This window comes from Myxine glutinosa, chromosome 2, assembly GCF_964187855.1.
Source record: "Myxine glutinosa chromosome 2, kmMyxGlut1.1, whole genome shotgun sequence".
NCBI lineage: Eukaryota > Metazoa > Chordata > Myxini > Myxiniformes > Myxinidae > Myxine > Myxine glutinosa.
The window spans coordinates 180,553,701-180,570,478 of NC_136262.1; positions in this window are offsets into that span (position 1 = coordinate 180,553,701).

Consider the following 16,778-nt stretch of genomic DNA (forward strand, 5'->3'; position numbering starts at 1 on the left):
TATTTTCAAATCACGATCAGAAATTAGTGTGAGCTCTTTGTGGTAAAGTTTTGGTGGAGTCGAGGACGCTGTCTGTATAGCAATTGGTTGTCAGGTTAAAAACAAAACATGGAATTTTCAAATCAATATTACTTTCGGACTGGTGTACGTGTCGATGACTTCAGGGCGTCAAGATTCACCCCAAACGCCGATTGGAAAACTGAACACTTAGTAATCTGATTGTGTCAGTGTGAAGATTTAATAGAGGGTGAAATTATCTTTCAACTGCTGGGGCTTGTGATGTTGAGCTTTCAAAGTTGTAGATAGTTATTCATTCATTGGATAGGATCCGGTACCAGGCGGGGTAAAAGCCAAAGCAGTCTTCTTAAAACCTGAAGAAGTTGTGGTGTAATCTGAACCAGTTATGGTAAGCCGAAACCAGTCATAAAACCCGAACCTGTTGTGGCAAAACCCGAACCAGTTGTGGTAAAACCTGAACTATCTATGTTAAAACCCAAACCAGTTGTAGTAAAACTCAAACCAGGTGTAAAACCCGAAGCAGTCATGGTGAAATGGGAACACCAGTTGTGGTGAAACCCGAACCAGTCATAAAATCTGAAGCAGTTGTGGTAAAACCCGAAGCAGTCGTAAAACCCGAACCAGTCGTGGTAAAACAGGAACCAGTCGTGGTAATACCAGAACCAGTTGTAAAACCCGAAGCAGTCGTGGTAAAATCGGAACCCCAGTTGTGGTGAAACCGGAACCAGTCATAAAATCTGAAGCAGTTGTGGTAAAACCCGAAGCAGTCGTAAAACCCGAACCAGTCGTGGTAAAACAGGAACCAGTCGTGGTAAAACCAGAACCAGTTGTAAAACCCAAAGCAGTCGTGGTAAAACCCGAACTAATCATGGTAAAACTGGAAGCAGTCGTGATGCCCAATCCAGTTGTGGTAAACCCGAAGCAGTTGTTGCAAAACCCAAAGCAGTTGTGGTAAAACCTGTAGCAGTTGTGGTAAAATCCGAAGCAGTCATGATAAACCCGAACCAGTTGTGGTATAACTGGACCCAGTCATGGTAAAACAGGAACCATTTGTGATAAAACCCGAACCAGTTGTGGTAAAACCGTAAACAGTCGTTAACCCAGAACCAGTCATGGTCAAACCGGAAGCAGTTGTAAAACCGGAACCAGTCGTGGTAAAACCGGAAGTGCACAAAAATAACAAAACTTTCACAAACTCACTTAAACATCCACCGAGTTTGCTTTGTACACATGCTGTACATCGCATGCAGCGTCTCCACAACTACGAGTCGGTGAAAGTTTTAATAAAAGTATTTATGTTTTATTTTTCTAATAACAGCGCATACATCCAGAAGTTGTGTTCAAAGTTTCTTTGTGTTGAAACTTCTGTTTTTCCTTTTGCTATCATTTCAGAGTATACATTCACCATACATGCTTTTAATTTATTTAAGGTAAAGCGTTTAATTGTAGTATATGTATATTGGTTACTCTACCTCGACATTTACTTTTGTCATTATTTTGATGCACATTGCTTACAACTTGTATCGTGCTTTGATATTTTGTGACTTTACAACTTCAATCTTTAATTGAAATGGAATAACTATTAAAGTGCCCTTTACTTTACGGTAAACACTAGACTTGATGTGTAATTCAAATTATTTTCCATCACTCATTTGTGCCACTTAAACGTTTGCATATATAGGTGACCTCATGACGACTTGTTTTTTTTTCTTTCATCAGATGTGAACAAGTGAATATATTTGGTTATTTTGTTAATAAAGTATTCCTTTCAAGAGAAAAACCGTTTTTCGACACCAATATTACTTTAGGATATAATATTACCATACTTAGGTAAGTTGCACATTTTTCTGAATATATCAACTTTTTATTTTGGTTTCAATACAGTATGCACTGCAGGTTTAGGTTATTATTAAAAACCTTTTATCACTTTATATATAAATTCATAAAATCTTGCTAACTGTGAATATCTATTTTTTTTTTTTTTTTTTGTATACTGAATCGAGGCTCGTGAAAGAGCTAACATTTACTTCACAAACAAATCAACCAGACAAACAAAATATATAAAAAGAGGGAGCGGAAGACAAGATGGGGAGAGAAGGGGAAGCACACAACCACAACATTTGAGAGCAGGGAGATGTGTGGAAGGGAGAGGGCTTGGGGGGAGGAGGCGTGGGAAGGGGGTGGGGGGGGGGGGGGGGGGGAGGGAGAAGTATAAAACACAAGGACTTCCAGGACAGAAGTTGGTATTTCAAAAAAGTGGAATTGGGGTGAAATTAGCGGGGGTAGAAAAGATCAAGGTTTTGGATGGGGGAAGATAAGAGATGGTGGTGAACAGCTGTTTTAAAGACCTGGAGGGTGGAGTGGGATTGAAGAGAGTGAGGGAGTTTGTTCCAGAGGCGGGAGAAAAGAGGAATGAAGGAGTGAAGGTGAGCAGAGAGTCTTGATTTTGGCAGTTTAACCATAAGAGGGTTGCAGGCAGATCTTGTGCGACCTGTAGGAATATTTGCGGGACGGAGCCCAGAGAGAGCTGGGGGGGGGCAAGGCCAGAGAGGAGTCGGTAGAAGACAGAAAGACCACCAACCTGCCTGCGGTGAGTGAGTGAGAGGCCCTTGGAGTTAGCTTCATCGCGGGAGATTCCAATGATTCTGAATGCTTTGGTTTCAACAGCGTGAAGACGAGCTGGGTGTGAGGCAGGAGCACCAGCCCAGAGGGGAGAGCAGTATTCCATTGCAGTATTCCATCTATACTGAAAGAGAGATGTTTGTTTGTCAGTGTCGCCATTTTTCTCAGAGATGGTTGAACGGATATTCATCAAACTTTCAGAAGTTCATCAGTGAGTGCCGGGGAGTGTTTTAGGCCAAACAAATTTTCTTTTTTAATTCGAAAAGGAAAATTGGATTTTTCTTTAGTCGCTCTATATATACTCCATAGTGTAGTATTACTACCTATGTAGCCATGTGAAACGTAATATTTACATGATCTCTGACCTCATTCCATAGTGGTGGAAGTGGTTTAGGCACCCACAGAAAAATAGAAAAAGAACAAAATTTGATTTCTCAAAATGCCACCAGGATTAAAACAGCACCGGGCAATGCCGGGTACCCCTGCTAGCATCTTATGAAACGTTGGAGTTTCTTGTACTATTGCGAATATCTCGTTCGTCTAACTTCTTGAATGACCTTCGTACTTTTGAAACGACAACATGTCGGTATCTTCAAACTGCTCAGTTTCACATGTGAGGATTACTTGTGCTCTGTGTAGAGGATGTGGTTATATTTTCTCTTGGTACAAATTACTTATAGAGAAAAAAATGTACTCAAACCTGTGAATTTGTTTGTTTTGCCTTGGTACGATATCCCCACGAAGTGCAGCTTAATATTGTCTTTTCGGAAAACATTTTGTACAACTAGACATGCTGCTCTTTCAGGTACCTTGTGATGCAACACCCTGCCTGTAAAGTACCAATCCAACAGTTCATAGTTGGGTCAAGAATCGAACCCAGACTAAGCTCAAAAGTAAGTGCGCTACATCTACACCATCCTCTCAAACTAAGCTAATAGTGTCATTACAGTGGATATTGACCTAAGAGTGACATAAAGGTGCACGACCATAGATTTTGTATACATAAAGAGCAGAGATTGAAGCGGGATGGACAAAGGAAGCACAAGGATCGCAGGCTTGCATTGCAGGTGGTGTGTGACAGGGTAGAGGTGACCTTAGTTTTGGAATCAAGAAATGAAAAAAAACAAAAACTGTAGAAACTGAATTTCCAGTCATGAAAGTATGTAAAGAGTGATTGCGATGTGAAATAGTAAATCTAATTGACGACAGGTAAACAAATGTCTTACGACACAGACTTCTTATTTCTAGCATTGTGTTGCTTTTGGTTGGTGGTGCAATCTGCATTCTAACAGGACAAAAGTAAGTTGTTTTGTTAATATCTCCTTATCATATGCTTTGAAAAAATACAAACAGGAACAAGAACGTTAAATCTTTAATTTAAATGGAATAAACCATTCAACGAAGCATTACAACAAGGAATTCTTTTTAATTAACACCACAGGAAAAAGGGGCAGGGCGGTTAAGCCTAAAAAACAAGAGGGGCCAGGCCCCACTAGGTGGAAAAGCAAAGAAAGAAGAAGGGAAAACATAATAATCAGGATTGGGGGAAGGAAGCACAGATGATTGGCCCACAGTAGAATAAGGAAGGGGTGAAGGACTTCAGGGAACTTTGCAGACAAACAAGGCGCATTCTCGATGGCACCGACATTGAAAACTAATGGCCTCGGAAGATCTTCCAGAATCCCGTGCTCGGTAAGGCTCCAGTTCCGAACTGACAGAGAAGGGGACCAGGGATTATGTGCCAGGTCATGCGGCAGCCTCCTTGGGTGCAACACCCGGGTTCGGGTCTATAGCTTTCTGGTGGCAAACCTATGAGAACATCAATTCCAAAGGTACCCTTTAGCAGGTGTGCAGGCACTGCAGAAAGGGTAATGAAACCCATGACAGAAAAAACTCTCAAAACCCCACAAAAGACCCATCTGGCAGCCTGCCACAAGAGCTTGCAACAGATGCAATGTTCTGCTCGTGGTTTCAATGGGGCAGGTGGTGGTACCATCCTGGGCGGCTGCGAGCAGCCTATCATAGCAAGGAATGAACTTGTTAATGCTAGATTTAGGATTGCCAACAAAAAGAATAGTTTGAAGTTGAACAAGTTTTGCTCACCATGAGGAATCGCTGAAAGAATGACTGGGCCATATCTCAACATGTCTGGGGAAGCAAAGAGAGAAGGAAATATGATGGAACTGGATCAAGTAAAGAAGTTGTTTTCTTTGAGAGCGTCTACATGTGTGCATACATTTTCTTTTTTAAAATCTCCTTTCCTTCTCTTACCCTTCCCATCCCTTGACTCCTTCAAGTCCGAACTACTGAGGCTATTATGATCATAGTTTCCTGGGTCTCCTGATCTATTGCAGGTGTGTCTCATTATATCCTACAAGAAGATCATTTCAGATCAGAGTATGCAGGCCTGTGCTTGTCCCTGATGAAGACCAGATCTGAGTGTGCAGGTCTGTTCTTGTCCCTGATGAAGACCAGATCTGAGTGTGCAGGCATGTCCTTGTCCCTAACAAGACCAGATGTGAGTGTGCAGGTCTGCGCTTGTCCCTGACGAAAACCACTCTGTGACTGAAACATAAAAATTTTTGAACTTTTGTCTCTTTCAATAAAGTTAGGAGTTCACTGTACTTTTGCATTTTCTGCTCCAAATGTTTTTTTGTGAATATGCATTCAAACCAACTACATACTGCGCTTCAATTATGGAAAGTGTATTTTCACACTGCCAGTCCTATAACTAACATTTTAAACATTTAAAATGAGCTTTCCAAGTTCTAATCAAGCAAACTTGCCCTTTGGTTGCTATTGCAGACAAGGAAATATCTCTCACAAAACAAGGCCGCACATTTGTAAGATGAAAGCTTTGGGATTTGAAAGGTGAAACCTGGTTAAAGTTGGGAACACATTTACAGCTCGTTCCCTCTGTTGGTTTTTGGTGCCAGACGTGAGCTTTTCTTCACAATGCAACGAATCTACCGGGCATACAAGTTGCGTCCACCATGTTATAAAAAGATTAAAAGGTGTTATCGGTGTCTGGTGCAGTAATCTCTCTGGGAAGGAGAGTAATTTTCCATATTTTAAAACTCCTTTTAATATCACACTTTCACTTAAAGCTGCTGATAACATGAACAAGAAAGTTGAAGGGCCTTCATTAATATATATATATTTTTTTGGAAGATATATGCTCCAAATAACAAGTGATGAAGTCGAGTATGAGGATGTGTGATTGAGGTGCACACCGATTACAAAATAAACAAGAAAAACAGCAATCAGAGATTGCAAACCCTTGCCAGGATGTATTTTCAGTGGTTTTAAGGCTTTTGTGTTAAAACAAATATGGCGGCCGAACCACGTGACCTATGACATCATGATTTTTTTTTTTCTCCACCAATTTATGCCTAGATTATGCTCAAGAAATTTCATCTTGATCGGATGGAGTTTTGTACTTGTCGAATTATGACGTAATAATGGAGGCACCTATGACATCATCATTAACATATTTTATTCCCCATGGAGAGTTCTTTACAATGAGCCATGTCTCAATTTTTTCTATTCAGCGCTTTCGGAGATATAGAGGTGCAAATGTTTTCGATTTTTCCAAGATGGCGGCCGAATCACGTGACCTATGACGTCATAATTATCATTTAAAAATTATACAGGTGGAGTTGCACCTATGGTGAAAATTTCCTGTTAATCAGACCAACAGTTACAGAGAAAATTATATTTATTCTGTGCAGACAAACAGACAAACAAACAAACGGACTCAAATGCAATACCCTCTTCTCTGGCGAGGGAAATGAGATGTTAAGGAAGTGTTGGACGACAACAACTTATGAAAGACGAGGTGTAAAGATAATGGTGTATCCGCAGGATGTGCAGGTTACCAGGTGACCCTGGGTCACCACTCGCTTTACCTTATGCACCTATTTTGGGGGGCAACCTCTCTCACTTGGGGTTGTTGCAAGTGTTTACAGACTTACGACACGCCATCGCATAAGCTCCCTGGAACTACTTTTCAGGTGAGCTTAAAAAATGACATCCAGCATTAGGTTGTTGATGCTTACCTATAATCATACATAAAGCTTCGATTCAACATGTACCTACACACTTATTGCTTACAAGGTGTAAGCATACCCCACTAATTGTATATATATATATATATAGATATATATATATAGATATATATATATATATAAAGTCGCATCTTCTTCTAGCCAAAGAAAGCAAAGAAATACGCATAAAACAACCAAGAAAAGCTACACATGGTAAGCCCTTTGCTGTTTCAAACTCCACCCGCGTTCCTCTACAGCTGCAGATATTCACAAGTAGTACATACATGAGAATCCCAGATTCCCAATGCTACATGCCCCCTTCAGCCGCCAGATCACTTTCTTCACTTGTTGGCGAATCTTCAGTGACAGCTTAGACAGAAATGTGCACCACCGAGGCTCTCAGCATGTTCCACATATAATTCCACTCGCAGGTAACATATTGTTATGTTTGTGGGGGTAGGCACGAAATACCTCATAGGAAAGTTCAGAATGTGTAGGTTGTAGTATGGACCGTGTGACACGAAGAAGAAGAAACCCATCTCGATGGACATAAGCAGGGTAAGTGTTCAGGTTAAGAGTGCTTGCATGTCACCATAAGGGGCGTGGCTTTTGTGTTAACTAGTTCCAGGGCATAAGATTAATAAACCCCAGTGTGTAATTGGCCCCTGTGATTTTTCCCTTTGTTTTATTTCATCAAAAAGGGCCACCACTACAACAACCATAACTGCCCGACAGAAACTCGAACATTTGCCGATCAGCAAAGGAACCCCACCCAGCTGAACATTCCTGAAGGCTAGGCTCCACCTCGGAGGACCGGAGTTGACAGACTACACCCCGAGCTTCGTCATTGGGCATCAAGAATGGCCGTGAGGCCATGCCCCGGGGGATGATTGGTTGGGACGATTCGACGGCGCTGGGCGATGGGTCAAAAGGATGACGTCATCAGGACGCTCGTAGAAAAAGCAAGAGGAGATGACATTTTCTCTCTCTTCTGGTCTTAGTGTTCGTTGGAGGTGGTTGCATTCTCTCTTTTGTGCTGGCTTTCGAAAAGAACGGCGGCGTTTGCTTTTTGCTATTGTCCTGCTCTTGATCACGGCGGTCGCTGGGTTGTTTTGCGTGGGAGGATGACGGGAGCTCATCTGTGTGCGTGGGAGAGATCATCGGAGCCTTGTTAGCGAAAGAGGGCCGCTTGCGTGGATTACCTCATGGTCGGGGTGCGATGAAAAAGCATCTCCATGCCATTGTTGGAGCGGGACCCGAGCGCGGCTTCAGCCACCTTGGAACTGCCGACTCAATCGACGCCCTCGCTGGAAGAGGAAAAGTTGCGTTCGGCGGATTAAAAAAGAAACATTATTCTATTTTCTTTTATCATTCCCCTGTCTGTATATGAGTCGGAGAATAGGATCCTCAACCTAGGAATTTTAGTTTACCTCACCTTTCGTTGTTTATTACATTACTGTAAATAAATTTATATTTGTTGAATTTTACTTTTCCGTCCAGTCTCGTTTCTTTGTCCTGTGGGTTAGGATTAACCCTGTGTCAGTCGCCCGATCAGGTAAGGCTTCGGGCTTTCCTGCGCACGCGATAAGATAATCATGCCAAGGTTTGAAGTACGCCTCGGAGTTAACAACGTTCAGCTTTCTGTCGCCCTGAGGTGTTCACCACAGGACTGACATGACAATATGAATAACAAGACCCAACCAATCATGTCTCTCACCCGTAATTAGAGGGAATAACTGGTTTTGGTTATTCCTTCCAACTACGGGTGAGATACCTGATTGAGTCTTGACGTGCATATATTATATATATATATATATATATATATATATATACAGTCACGTGGAAAAGTAAGTACACCCCATGTAAAGTTTTGACTTTTTCAACATATTTCAACATTCAGCTATTTGATCTTCATTTCAACAATATTGATAGGGTAGGTGGGGGTAATATGGACCCCCTAAGCCAAAGTCCCGATAGAGGCTATACAAATAGACAAGGAAAATTTCCAAATAATGGTTTATTTAGACAATAAGACAGACTACATCCCCGTGCAATTTGGGTTGAATAAAATCAAAGACATATGATTGAGGGGACAAATAAAAATATGCCATCAGTGTCCATATTCCAAACAACGTGGGGAATATGGACTCCACCCCCTCCCCCCCCCCCCATTGGGGTAATATGGACCTCGGGTCCATATTACCTCAATGTGGTAAGTCCAGTTTCTTTTCGACAAATGTTCCATGGGCCAAATGTTACTTTCCGATTTTTCAGTGAACAACAACCTTAGCGACACTCGTCACAGACGAAAGCATCTATACCCTCATAGTCAGTTTCGTTTTCGTGGGCCCATTGCTTGCATTCACTGCATTGGATCAATCTGAAAAGCCAAATCACAACACATCTTCTTAGTCTTGTCAGACCACAAAAACACCTTCGACCTAGCCGTCAAGTATCAGCTGTTTGTCAACAGCCGATATCATACACCTTCACATACACAGAAAAACACAGCCTTTACTTGTCTCTACCTGCCCCTACAGTGACCAATTACAAATTTTATTCAAAATAATTAGGCATAACAATTAAGGTCAGATTTGTTTATAGTGGAATTACGTTGAAATTGTGTTGATAACGCTTTTTCGGGGCGAGTTAAATCTCCGACAGTGCATAGTCACTGTCGGATTTTTATACAGAATCAAGTGTACATGTTATCGGATGTTAACCAACAGCCGATACTTGACGGCTACTTGGACCATGCCTAGTTTTGCTTCGTCACATATTTTGGTGCAGAAAAATTTATTTGATTCAAATTTTGACAGTGAACATGCTGTTTTGTGGACTTATTCTATTAGCTTCCTGTGTGGGGAATATGGACATCGACCGCGGGGAATATGGACATGGGTCCATATAAGACACTACCAAAGGGTCCATATTCCCCACACCATGCCTCTCGATCATGTCAGCATGCCCAGTACATATGGGCTGGGATGGAGTTTTCTACACACAGTGGTGCTGTAGACAGCTCTCACGTGTACTCAGCCAAGGACACCACTCATCAAACAAGCTAGTGACTACATGTACATACACAGTACTGCATGCTTATGAATTGTAAAATTTGAGATGAAAACTTTTGGAAGTTTGCACTTACCGTCATTAGAGAGTTTGAATCAACTGCAGTTGTTCAATTCCTGGTCGGCTATACTTGTTTATCCCGTGATATGGAGAAGAGGCTTGATGCAGTGCATCATGGGAAATTCAGTGGGGTCCATATTCCCCCGGGGTCCATATTACCCCCACCCACTATATATAAAGGTGATAAATATAACAAATATCATGAAACATTTACATTTTGTAGTCCTTTGTATAATTTAAATAAACATAAATGCAAATTTCGCATGTGGAGAAAGTAAGTGCACACCTACATTTATCACTATTTCAAATACCTAAAATTAGAATCAGGTGCACCAGCTCAGGTGCAAATGATTAGAACATCGTTAGGGAGGATCTTGGAGGAACCTGTCTTATTTAAACCTCAGACATTTAGTTTGGTTTGCTCTTTGTTGTTGAAGTGTGCGGCATCACCATGCCTAGATCAAAAGAGCTCTCTACGGCCTTCAGAAAGAAGGTTATAGATGCCTACGAGTCTGGGGAGGGATTTAAAAATATCTCCAAACAATTTGAAATTACTTCATTCGACTGTCTGGAAGATCATCTACAAGTGGAGAAGATTCCAAACAACTGCCAACTTGTTCAGGCCAGGCCGCCCCAGCAAGTTCAGCCCGAGAGCAGACCGCAAGATGCTGAAAGAAGTCTCTAAGAACCCCAGAATGTCATCACGGGACCTACAGGTAGCTCTTGCCACTGTTGATGTCAAAGTGTACGAGTCTACCATTAGAAAGAGGCTGCACAAATTTTATCTACATGGGAGGTGAGCCAGGAGGAAACCTTTGCTGTCCAGAAAGAACATCAGGGCAAGACTAAAGTTTGCCAATGAACACTTAGGCAAAGACCAGCACTTCTGGAACAATGTGCTCTGGACAGAAGAGTCAAAGGTAAAGCTATTTGGCCACAGTACCAGAAGACATGTTTGGCGAAAACCAAATACAGCATTTGACCACAAGAACCTGATACCAACTGTAAAGCATGGTGGTGGAAATATTATGGTTTGGGGCAGCTTTGCTGCATCAGGGCCTGGGCAGCTCACCATCATATAATCCACTATGAATTCTTCATTGCACCAGAGGGTGTTTGAGGATAATGTGAGGCCATCTGTCGGAAAGTTGAAGCTCAACCGAAGGTGGGCCTTGCAATATGACAATGACCCTAAACATACCAGTAAATCCACCAAGGAATGGCTGAAAAGAAAGAAATGGAGGGTTCTGGAATGGCCAAGTCAAAGCCCAGAGCTAAATCCCATCGAGATGTTGTGGGGGGATTTGAAATGAGCTGTGCATGCAAGAAACCCCTCAAACATCGCACAGCTGAAATAATTCTGCATGGAGGAGTGGGCAAAAATTTCTCCCAGTCGATGTCAGAGACAGGTAGACAGTTATAAGAAACGCCGACTTGAGGTTTATTTTGCCAAAGGGGGCAATACCACCTATTAGAGCCAAGGGTGTACTTACTTTTTCCACAGAAGGAAATGGCATCTTTGTTAATGTTTTGTTGAATAAATTATTGCAAAGTCAATATTTCATTGTTTTTTGTTCAATTAGATCACCTTTATCTGTAGATACTGTTTAAATGAAGATCAAATAGCTGTATTTGGAAACATCTTGTAAAGTCAAAACTTTACATGGGGTGTACTTACTTTTTCACGTGACTGTTTATATATATATATATATATATATATATATATATATATATATATATATATATATATGTATGTACAGTGCATTCAGAAAGTATTCAGACCCCTTCACTTTTTTCACATTTTATTATGTTGCAGCCTAATGTTGAAATCGTTTAAATTCATTTTTTCCCTCATCAATCTACACTCAATACCCCATAATGACAAAGGGAAAACAGGATTTTAGAAAGTTTTGCAAATTTATAAAAAAGAAAAAACTGAAATATCACTGACATAAGTATTCAGACCCTTTGCTATGACACATGAAATTTAGCTCAGGTGCCTCCCATTTCTCTTGATCATCTTTGAGATGTTTCTACACCTTGATTTGAGTCCAGCTGTGGTAAATTCAATTGATTGGACATGATTTGGAAAGGCACACACCTGTCTATATAAGGTCTCACAGCTGACAATGCATATCAGAGCAAAAACGAAGCATGAGGTCGAAGGAACTGCCTGCAGAGCTCAGAGACAGGATTGTGTCGAGGCACAGATCTGGGGAAGCCTACAAAAACATTTCTGCTGCATTGAAGGTTCCCAAGAGCACAGTGGCTTCGGGACAACTCTGTGAAGGTCCTTGAGTGGCCCAGCCAGAGCCCTGACTTGAACCCAATCGAACATCTCTGGAGAGACCTGAAAATGGCTGTCCACCGACGGTCCCCATCCAACCTGACAGAGCTTGAGAGGATCTGCAGAGAAGAATGGCAGAAAATCCCCAAATCCAGGTGTGCAAAGCTTGTCGCGTCATACCCAAGAAGACTCGAGGCTGTAATTGCTGCCAAAGGTGCTTCAACTAAGTACTGAGTTAAGGGTATGAATACTTATGTCAATGTGATATTTCAGTTTTTTCTTTTTAAATTTGCGAAACTTTCTAAAATCCTGTTTTCTCTTTGTCATTATGGGATATTGAGTGTAGATTGATGAGGGGAAAAATGAATTTAAACGATTTCAGCATAAGGCTGCAACATAACAAAATGTGAAAAAAGCGAAGGGGTCTGAATACTTTCGGAATGCACTGTATATATGTATGTATATACACAGTATATATATATATATATGTACACAGTATATATAAACAGTATACATATATACCAGGCTCGGTGACATAATGGTTGGAGCTTCCGCTCCGATTCCGGAAGATCGGCGGTTAAACCCAGACCGAGTCATACCAAAGGCTTTAAAATGGTACGTGCTGCTTCCTTGCTTGACGCTCAGAATTTCAAAGGATGGAGCATGGACAAACAACGCTAGGAATAGGAAGGCAATGGCAAACCACTCAGTATGAACCTTGCCAAGAAACTGTTTCGGCAGCATTAACGCTCTGCAAAGAGGACGGTACATCATATATATTTAAACGATTTCAGCAAAATATATATATATATATCTACATATAATGTGCATGTGTGTGGTCTGGTCACGCACTGGACCATTAAAGTGATGGCTGGGAGTGTAATTAATATGCGCTTGAGAATGACGCTGCTGAGCGAGTAATGAATAGCTGTGAACAGAAAGGCTGCAGGTCATTAGAGTTCCCTTCGCCACATCTTCAAGGTGTTGCATGTGAAAACAATGTGCCTTTGCGATGGGGAATTCAAAGTTCTTCCTTACATCTGGGCCTGCAGTCCACTCCACCTGGCTCCCTTGTCGTGGTGAAGGATGATTTCGGATTCCTCGAATGTGTCTACTTGTGGAAAAGAGAACCCAAAACCAATGAGGTGTTGGGTGTTGCAGTTGTGGCTAAGGAAAGTGGTCGGAGGTCGATTGCGGGTGTGATAGTTGGGACATTAGATCCATTACAGGTGGCCATGTGCAAAGCAAAGAACGGAGAAGGTGAGTAAAGTAACTCGAGAGCGAGTGAGACGTTTTACTGAACGGATACCATACCAACAGACTGGTGTGAGGTTTCTACCTCCAGGTTTACCAAGTATCAAGAGAACTGAAATGATTTTTAACATCAAATATATATTTCCCAATATCTGGCTGGAATTGCCGATGCCAAGATTACTACACGATCGGCATATCTGAGCGAGTTTATCAAACAATCTCTTGTTGTTTTATGTCCAGCATGATGATTTCACAGGAAACTAGAACAACACTTGGTAGAGAGCATACTTCCGCCAGGCTGAACTGGATCTGGAGCTGAACCAAAAGCTAATCGACCAAAAGTAACCCAACTCATCCACCAAGTTTTGTCTTAAGTCATCCACAACTTTTTGAAATATGCTCCATATCGTTTTTGGCCCGATCACTCAACTTCCAGAAGGACAACCATCACTGCAACACTCCACCGATCTGGGCTTTATGGCAGAGTGGCAGTGGCCTTCCACTATAACTTTGTAAATTAAAAAATTATCTGATCCGGATCAATATTCGGATCTTCACCAAAATTCATTCGATTCTTCCTTATCACGCACCCAACCTGTCCACCAAGTTTCGTCCGAATCCGTCCATAACCTTTTGAGATATCCTGGTCACAAAAACAAACAAACAGACAGACAGGGGTGAAAATATAAGCTCCGCCCAGTTTCTGTGGCGGAGGTATCTACCGGAAATAGAAACTGCATTCATGGACCGTGGCGGACCGGTTTGATGACTCCTTGGCAGTGCTTCCTCAGGACCTCTCATCCATTGAATCTGCAAGATGTCCAATGAGCTATCGAGGTCCAAGAGTCACCTTGTGTCATTAATGCGCATCTTCATTGAGGAAGGACAGTACGGATGCCGCATGGAATAGACCACCTAAACTACACAATCTAAGCTCTCGAACCGATGGTGTAACACGTCTGGTTATATCAATTTGATTCTGCTCATACATATCCTATCGTTACCCGCAATCTTCTCTACCCCATACCTTAAGTAACCTTTTTACTTTTTTTTTTTTTTGGAGAGATTCCCAAGTATTCGCCAGCCTTCCAAACTTCGTACAATGACAATGAGGAACCTCTAACCTTGTTCAATGCTTGAAGTGAAAATGTTGATCTAGGAAAATGCAGGAAATGAGGTAGACAGACAAAGTCAATGAGATCGACTAATGGGGTCTGGGGAAGGGTGGGATTTGCCCTGATATGGGTGCTCCTGGTGTGTTTACCCAGTCCGTCCCACACGGGAATGATTGTCTTGGGGTGTGATTCGTTCCTAATTACCGCAGCAGCCTGGGGGGAAAACCCACTGGATGGTTAAAAACAACACAGGATGGCGGATCTTTTTTTTTCTTTTTTTTCAAAGCATTTGCTGCCTTGATGGCCGAGTTTATTGCCAAGGTCATGTTTGGCTAGAAAGGACAATCAATTCAAAAATAGTCATTGGAGCAAGTTATATATACATATATATATATATATATATATATATATATATATATATATATATATATATATATATATATATACACAAAGAATTAAGTTAAGCACCCCCCCCCCCCCCCCGTTTTTTTACAACCTCGCACATTACAAGTTTGTTGTCGTCAAAACAGTGTAATATACCCATGATATTGCTATATTTTCTGGAGAAGTGATATGGTCACATAAAAACATAACAATCATGCCGTTTTCAATATTTTATTCTGAATAATTTAAGGTGAAATTTTTTGGGAATTTTAGGCATATTTTCACCTCAATTTAAGTATGGAGCTATAGGTCCATCACGGACAGTGTGGATGACGTTTATGTTTTCTAACGTACAGTCATTGTTCTGAGAAGACCTCTAGCGATCTTTGCGTCAATAACGTGTGTAGGACCCACGTGATCGGATCACTGACTCAACCCTACGTCTCATAGACCCTGTAAGCCGTCGTATGCGTTGCTGTGGCAGGTTGTTCCATTCCCGATGTAATGCACGTTCCAATTCATCCAGATTGGCTATTGGAGGGACCATCTTCGCAATTTGTCGTCCCAACATGTCCCAAACGTGCTCGAGGGGGTTCAACCTGCCACAGCAACGCATACGACGGCTTACAGGGTCTATGAGACGTAGGGTTGAGTCAGTGATCCGATCACGTGGGTCCTACACACGTTATTGACGCAAAGATCGCTAGAGGTCTTCTCAGAACAATGACTGTATGTTAGAAAACATAAACGTCATCCACACTGTCCGTGATGGACCTATAGCTCCATACTTAAATTGAGGTGAAAATATGCCTAAAATTCCCAAAAAATTTCACCTTAAATTATTCAGAATAAAATATTGAAAACGGCATGATTGTTATGTTTTTATGTGACCATAATATCACTTCTCCAGAAAATATAGCAATATCATGGGTATATTACACTGTTTTGACGACAACAAACTTGTAATGTGCGAGGTTGTAAAAAAACGGGGGGGGGGGGTGCTTAACTTAATTCTTTGTGTATACATACATACATACATATACATACATACATACACATATATATATATATATATGTATATATATATATATATATATATATATTGCTGCGGTTTTGAGATTTGTACAGTGAGCTTAATAAAGGTTAAAGGTTTGCCCCCCATAGATAGTCACACAACCAACATGTAGCCTCATTTGTAGTATAGTTATGTCTTAGTATATGTGAGAGTCGGCCCCTTCCAGTGTTAATCCTGCGTTGTGTAAAGACAGGAGGATAGGCCCTACTTCTACAAACCATTCCACGTCCATAGGCTCGATCCATTGCGGCTAAAAAGCCCTGGTTGTGTTGGGCGCGAGTTAACACGAGGTGGGCCTCGGAAGGTGGAGGAGGGTTGAGGTTGGCGCAGCGGCGAGGCGATGACGGTAAGAATGAGCCACCAATCAGGGCTCACAGCGTGTCGCTGCAGCACTGCGTCACAGGGCGTGGTTGGAACATCGATCGGGCTAAGAGGGTTGGCAATAAAACCGATTGCGCGAAGCCCCCACCCCAGTTATGGGAGAGGTGCGCTGGAGTTGAGTTCTCAGTTATGAGAAGGGAGAGGCGCTTGAACGAGTTCTGAGAAGGGAGAGGCGCTTGAAAGGACTGGCAGAGGAGAGAGAGGACGCGCTTGAAGAGGATCACTCGCACTGTATGAACTTGGTTACGAGAGATACGTGGGCACAGCCAGGGCGGTTATAACTTGCGCGGTTCAGCGAAAGCGAGTGAACGCGGCTGAATAACCGCCAGCCGCGCTAAGTCCGCCCTCTACCATTCGCCCCGAGATTACCCGTTTTGTTCGAGCGACACGATACGAGTTCCTGCCTTCGCCTACCTCCATCTTCGTGGGACGTGCCGGGGACCGTGGAGAGCCGGACGGGGCCT